We start from the raw sequence: 6,000 nt of genomic DNA on the forward strand, positions 1-6,000 counted from the left end.
ACCTTGTGGGAACTGAGCTCTTTTGAAAATCTGGCTCAGTTTGTAAGTCTTCTTCATCAGCCAAAATGTCAGCATTGTTTGGATATATGTCTTTAAATACGGACGGGTGAATTACATCATGCTACCCTGGATGATTGTGAGAACATGCATGCAGAGAGAATATTAAATACTTCTTTTCAGTCCTTAGTCTCCCGGCTCTGCAGTCAATACCAATATGTTGGCATTATGGCGGGTTTTTTTTATTATGAAAACAATATACTTCATCATTTGCCAAAAGAGAATAACAATATTGATCTACACACAACGGTGCATTTTATTTTCCATTAAATTTTTTATAAAGCATAACAAGCTAGTGGTGGGTCTGAGCATTTCTGAGGATTAATGTACAAGCTTTTAGTAGAGGTGAAAATTACTGGTGCTATGTTAATAAAAGCTGCTGTTACAAGTTTGCCAGGGAGGAAAGGCTCACATAGCCCCATGTCTTTTGATATTTTCAACCTGTGTGTGTGTGTATTAGATTTTATGATTTCAAAACGGCCCCGCTATTATTAAAGGCAAAGGAGCTGATTCACAGTATGGTAGGTAAGGAACGTACATCCCACTGTACCTAAAACATTTTGGTAACAGTTTACATTTTAGGCACATAGGACCTCACTGTTTAGTGTGTGTTCGGTATCCCCTTCTCTGCCTGTTCCCCAGACTAGATGAGTCTGCTGTATCTCCTAGATAAGGAACTCTGTTACTACCTTACTGTGTGATCTTGAGCTGTCACGTCACTTCCCTGTTCCTGATTTTCCTCTTTTGCAATACAGGGATAGTGATATTTGTGTGACAGGGTGTTATGAAGCTTAATTCAGTAACGTTTTTAAAGCTTTATGAGAGCGTTGGATGGAAGAGGCAGGCAAAGGATCATTATTTTGCTAGGATAGAGGCCCGTTTACCTTCATCTTCCTGTTTCTTTGAATGAAACAGTCTAATGAAACAGTCTCTCTCTTCTCCTTGCTCCCAAAGCAAAGTGAACCTTCCCACGCTATTCCAAGGCACCCCAGCCCATCTTGTAGTTGTTTGCATCTTGGCATTTCCAAATGTAGCACAGATGTGCCCTCTTCTTTTGTAAGCAATGGGGGTCTTCCTTCCTGAGAGCTCTGTGGTGCAACCCCGCCAGCAGCTCCCACACATTGGCCAGTCTCCACAAAACAGAACAGCTGGTGCCGAGCTAATGACTCAGACTCCCCGTCCAGCTGGCATTGCTTGATATGATAGATGAGATTCTTGCCATGTACCTCAGTGCCATGTCCATCTCATCCCAGATCTCACAAAAAAGGAAAGCTTAGTAGATATATACTGGCTCAACAAGGCATCTAGCCCTTCTTTATACTCCAGTGTAGAATGTTGGCCAATTAATAAAGAATGAGTTAGGGTTAGTTGAGGTGGGTTTTTTTTATTGTCACTCTGAGCCAGATCTCCAATGAAGTCAATGAAGCTATGGTGATTTACAACTGCCGGGGATCTGGCCCAATGTCTCTAATCCCTCTCTCCCTCAGCCTCTGTCTGTTGCTTATATTGTTAGATTGGAAGGTCTTTCGGGCAGGGACTGCCTCTCCCAAGTGAGCAGACAGTACCTAGTGCATTGTGGGAGCTATCAGACTGTCTGGAACTTACACGAGTTGTTTTGCAGCCATTTGGTAGTTCCCTTAGCTGTAAATATTCTTCTGAGAAAGCACAGGCGGAGGAACTGCAAGACAATGCTGACGCCGAAAACATAACTTCGTAATGAGATAACATAATGAGAGGGGAGACATTTGATGAAATGACTGCTATGGAAGGAAAGTACTGCTCTACTTCTATTGTTATAGTTGGAAAATTAATCAATCTAGAGCTGTTTGGCCCTTCTCTTACAAAAATGTATGCTACATTGGTTTTTTTTAAAAATACTATGCGAGCTTCACGGTCTGGAAGCATGTGTGATGCTATGGTTTAGCCTAAGGCTTAGGATGACCTTGGGAGACCAGGGTTTGTCCTCAGGTTGAGAATGACCTCAGATGATCTCGTCCTTTTCACAGGCAGCTTTGGAAACTGGTAGGTTTCCATCTCTGTCGATGGGAGGCCAAAGGAAGTTGGGTTAGAGAGAGAACCCAGTTCTTCTAAAGATGGGAAGCAAAAGGTAATAATTCTCAGGACTCATTATAATTGCAGGTCGCCAACCTCAATGCAGGAAATAAAAAGATAGGGAAATGAGAAAGTTACCATATGACTACAAGACAATAGGAGAAGCCAGGTGCTTAAAAATGTCCAAGAACAGAAAAGTTTTCTCAGCAGGCTTGTCTCATGCCAAATATGTATTCATCACCTCACTAGGCTATTTGATTTTGGCTGCAAATAAAATATGCAAATGTAGCTCTACAATATTGCGGAAGGGATTTGGGGATTAGAAAGGATGGGTCTTCATCACAGCCATATTCCCTAATATGGGCCTGTCCATTTCATTGTTGGTTATTTTCTATTTTGTTCTGTGTAGCTGGAGAGAATGGTAACGGAGAATTGATGCATTAGCACCTGTGAACTCTACTCCAAATATACAGAGTGTAAAACACAACGTTCAACTGGAAATTCCATACCAGGCACAATATACAGCACTGTGGTGAATATGTTCCTTTGAAAGGTGCTTTAACCTAAAAATCAAAGAACCTTGGGATCAAGAAGAGCAAATATATATTGGAACATTGGGATATTTCCTCTAATTTTATTATTTTCTTTGGAGCATTGTGAAGTGAAAAGCCCAGAAAAAAATCCCCAGACAAAAATCTCCTGGATGCATATAACACAGCAACATCTCTCAACTTAAGTGCAGTTAACTCAGAGGATCAGAGCACTCTGACTGAAATTTCATCCCTACACTTCAAAGAAATTAACCTGACGAGCAATTACAACAGCAAAACTAGTGTCAAAAATAATTCATGCTGCAGAAACCTCCGTGCTCATAGGGGACCTCCCCTCCCCCACCTAAGTTTCCATACGTTTAAAGAGACTGAGAGGATCATACAAATGAGAGCTCTGGTGCAGCGTGATGTCTAAGGGAAATGTGACCCCACTGGAATGGAGAGGAGTGTATGTGTCTCCCAACGTATGTGCGGAACAGAAGGCTGAAAAGGGCAGGGTTTTCTTCCAAACCGAAGGGCTGTTCGGTGTAGGACATGCAGATTTCCTCCGTTTCCCAGCAACGTTTCCTAGAAGCTTCATGAGGTTAATTTTTGTTCTGTACTCTCAAGAGAGCTGCACACTTTGCAATTGTCCCTGTGTCAGTATCATCAGCCCAAGAGTTCACACATCATGAATCCCAACCCCCCAGAGTCATGAGATTAAACCCCTACAGCAAACACAAATCATGTTTTTTTGGTCCGGCCTCTGGTTGTTGAGCTTTACCCTCCCCAACTTGACCCCTCTTCTACCCCCTAGTGGGTGTATGACAGTCACAGGTTGAAAATTCAACCTCATGTGGATGTACAATGCACAGATCCTGGCTTCCCTGTGCACCTCGTCCTCAACTCCTCTCTGGCTGTCCATCTGCATCAGCATTCTGGGGAAGATTTCCAAAGGCACAAGTGGCCGTTACTTAGCCATCTAAACCCTATTGAAAGTTAATGGAGTTTGAGTCCTTAGCTCTCATTTGTGGCTTTGAGAAATCTTCCCTTATGTGTATTGTTTTTTTAATGGAACAAGGCCATGGGTTAGCCAAATCTGGAAGTGAGCATTCTAAACCCAGGATGCCTAAATGATTACTTGATCAATTGCATTTTCATGACATTTAAAAGAGTGCCCCTGCCAGCTATACATTTGCACATCAGCTGCTGTTTGTTTTCACTCAGATGTTTGTTGTATATTAATTGGGAATTATGATAAAAGGGTGATATATAGCAATCAATAAAATGACTTGGGCTGGGGAAGGGAAGACCTACATTAGATATTTCCTAGAGCAGAACTTTTCCTAACTATTGACCATTTTGTACCGTATTTAAACACATATTCAAGCACTTCCCACCTGCCCTGATCTAATTTAATCTCATCTCATTAAGCCTTTCTCAGATATAGAGATATATGACCTGGGTTCTATTCTCAGCCACTGCGTGAGACCCTTCAAATTCTCAGTTCGTCCATCTATAAAAATGGGGAATAATGCTATTTACAAAATTTTCTAAAGTACTTTGAGTGTTTTATAAGAACTAGATATTATTACTGAATATATAAACAAATACATTGGGTAAAATCCTGGCCCCATCCCAGTCAACAGGGCCTGGGTTTTACCTATTCTATTCTATCTATAAACATACACAGAGATCCTAACACACGTTCAGCCAAACAGTTTTATTTCACTTAGAAATAAGTAAATAAATCAAAGCAATGAAATATTTTTCTTCTCCTGAAAGAGAAGAGAAGAATTAAACAGCTTTGCTACAGCTCGCTTTCTGGAACATTGAACATTTAGTCACTGTAACAATTTTATTCTTTCCCTTATTTATGAGTTTCACTGAAACATTGTTTTGTGTATTGTTGCACAAAAAACTTGCTGTCTCCTTACCGTACTGAGGGCTTCAGCTTGCTCTAGTCAAGGCTTTTCGCTCAGCATCCTCAGCCTGTGTTTTGTCGGTGTTGGTTGCTCCTGGAACACGGTTCCACTGTGCTGCAGATGTTATTTCCAGCTGTATTCAAGCTAGCACTGCAGGTAAATAATTTATAGCTTAGCAGAATGCAGGTAACTTTTCGGAATCTTTCATAAGATCTAATAGGCAATTGTCTGTGCTTTATGTGTATAATTTTTCATTGTTACATCACAGTAAATTCTGCCCAGAGATGTGTACAGCAGATGCCCCAGGGGGATTTATTTTTTAATGCTCACTACCGTGTATGAAATGTAAACACACCAGGCTCGGCACTCAGCTCTCTCTGCAACTCTGAAGCTGAAATCAATTCCTGTTCTTTCCTGAGCTTAAATTTCATCTGCTAAATGCTGCTTGGAAAAAAAAATGTTACAATGTGTCATAATTATATTGTGCCCTCTTTGTACATTGCTAAGGGACTCAAAGGACTTTTGAATGAAGAGTCTCCACATGTACTCTCCCAGTGGGAATTATACCCATTTTATAGATGAATAAACTGAATTACAAAGAGGTTACCCAATGACTAGCTCAATCTCATACATCAAAGGAATGAAAGATCTAGGAATTAGAACCAAGAAGTCCTGAATCCCAGTCCTCTGCTCTAACCAATCAGCAACACTTCTCCAAGTTTTCCATGGTTGGTTGTGGACACTTGTTCACTACAGATATTTAAAACTAGGCTAATGAAGCTATTCTGAAATATTTAGCAAGGAAAGTCATGCATCCTGCAAGCAGGGGAAATCAGATTACCTGCTAGGTGTCTACGATTTCTATACATGTAGATACAGTAAAAAAGCTGGTGAAAAGCTGTTTATAGGACAATGGCTTTTTTATGTGGGCATCAGAACACAGCAAATCCAAACTTTGGATGTAAAGGAAGGAATACAAACTAAGAAATCCCTTTCCTATAACATGAGACAGAAAGGCACCTTTCCTGTATCTGACCAACAGATTCCAATGTATCCTGTGGGTGAACTTTATCTGCAGTTATAAACCTGAACTGTCGTGTGCAATAGGATTCTGCCAAATGAATGTAAGCACTGAGCCACTCTTCATACGGCACCACAGCCATCTCTGCATGCCTCCAGTCCTGCAAATTCCGAGCAGAGCTAGAGTCACAAAAGTCTTTGGGTAGGTCTAAACTCCAAATATGCAAAATGTAAAATCACAGTTGCCAGCTATAAGCATGTTCAGGAAAAAATAATCTGTATCTAAATTACTTCTCTTTCTGTGATTAACCCAAATGTTTTGACCAAATTCTAATGTGGATAATTGGATCAATTTGCCTAAAATTTCTCTCTGCTTTTGCATTTGATATTGCATCCTTGATAGTGATACATTTATG

The 6,000-nt window shown here is 40.6% G+C and overlaps 1 long non-coding RNA gene across 1 annotated transcript in view; it reads right to left on the reverse strand.

Annotated features, from left to right (window-relative positions):
• Positions 1-4,744, reverse strand: part of LOC125624382 (uncharacterized) — a 29,562-nt gene extending 24,818 nt beyond the window's left edge. Inside the window, exon 1 of the long non-coding RNA XR_007353297.2 lies at positions 4,577-4,744. This is a non-coding gene — a long non-coding RNA (uncharacterized LOC125624382). The remainder of the gene's footprint in view (positions 1-4,576) is intronic.
• Positions 4,745-6,000: the final 1,256 nt, after the last annotated feature.

The sequence above is a fragment of the Caretta caretta genome, chromosome 18, assembly GCF_965140235.1.
Source record: "Caretta caretta isolate rCarCar2 chromosome 18, rCarCar1.hap1, whole genome shotgun sequence".
NCBI lineage: Eukaryota > Metazoa > Chordata > Testudines > Cheloniidae > Caretta > Caretta caretta.